Source organism: Bombina bombina, chromosome 2 (genome assembly GCF_027579735.1).
Source record: "Bombina bombina isolate aBomBom1 chromosome 2, aBomBom1.pri, whole genome shotgun sequence".
Taxonomy (NCBI): domain Eukaryota; kingdom Metazoa; phylum Chordata; class Amphibia; order Anura; family Bombinatoridae; genus Bombina; species Bombina bombina.
The window spans coordinates 332,713-333,788 of NC_069500.1; positions in this window are offsets into that span (position 1 = coordinate 332,713).

A 1,076-nucleotide genomic window follows, 5' to 3' on the forward strand; every position below is an offset into this window, starting at 1 on the left:
GGTTAGGGTTAGGGTTAGGGTTAGGGTTAGGGTTAGGGTTAGGGTTAGGGTTAGGGTTAGGGTTAGGGTTAGGGTTAGGGTTAGGGTTAGGGTTAGGGTTAGGGTTAGGGTTAGGGTTAGGGTTAGGGTTAGGGTTAGGGTTAGGGTTAGGGTTAGGGTTAGGGTTAGGGTTAGGGTTAGGGTTAGGGTTAGGGTTAGGGTTAGGGTTAGGGTTAGGGTTAGGGTTAGGGTTAGGGTTAGGGTTAGGGTTAGGGTTAGGGTTAGGGTTAGGGTTAGGGTTAGGGTTAGGGTTAGGGTTAGGGTTAGGGTTAGGGTTAGGGTTAGGGTTAGGGTTAGGGTTAGGGTTAGGGTTAGGGTTAGGGTTAGGGTTAGGGTTAGGGTTAGGGTTAGGGTTAGGGTTAGGGTTAGGGTTAGGGTTAGGGTTAGGGTTAGGGTTAGGGTTAGGGTTAGGGTTAGGGTTAGGGTTAGGGTTAGGGTTAGGGTTAGGGTTAGGGTTAGGGTTAGGGTTAGGGTTAGGGTTAGGGTTAGGGTTAGGGTTAGGGTTAGGGTTAGGGTTAGGGTTAGGGTTAGGGTTAGGGTTAGGGTTAGGGTTAGGGTTAGGGTTAGGGTTAGGGTTAGGGTTAGGGTTAGGGTTAGGGTTAGGGTTAGGGTTAGGTTAGGGTTAGGGTTAGGGTTAGGGTTAGGGTTAGGGTTAGGGTTAGGGTTAGGGTTAGGGTTGGGTTAGGGTTAGGGTTAGGGTTAGGGTTAGGGTTAGGGTAGGGTTAGGGTTAGGGTTAGGGTTAGGGTTAGGGTTAGGGTTAGGGTTAGGGTTAGGGTTAGGGTTAGGGTTAGGGTTAGGGTTAGGGTTAGGGTTAGGGTTAGGGTTAGGGTTAGGGTTAGGGTTAGGGTTAGGGTTAGGGTTAGGGTTAGGGTTAGGGTTAGGGTTAGGGTTAGGGTTAGGGTTAGGGTTAGGGTTAGGGTTAGGGTTAGGGTTAGGGTTAGGGTTAGGGTTAGGGTTAGGGTTAGGGTTAGGGTTAGGGTTAGGGTTAGGGTTAGGGTTAGGGTTAGGGTTAGGGTTAGGGTTAGGGTTAGGGTTA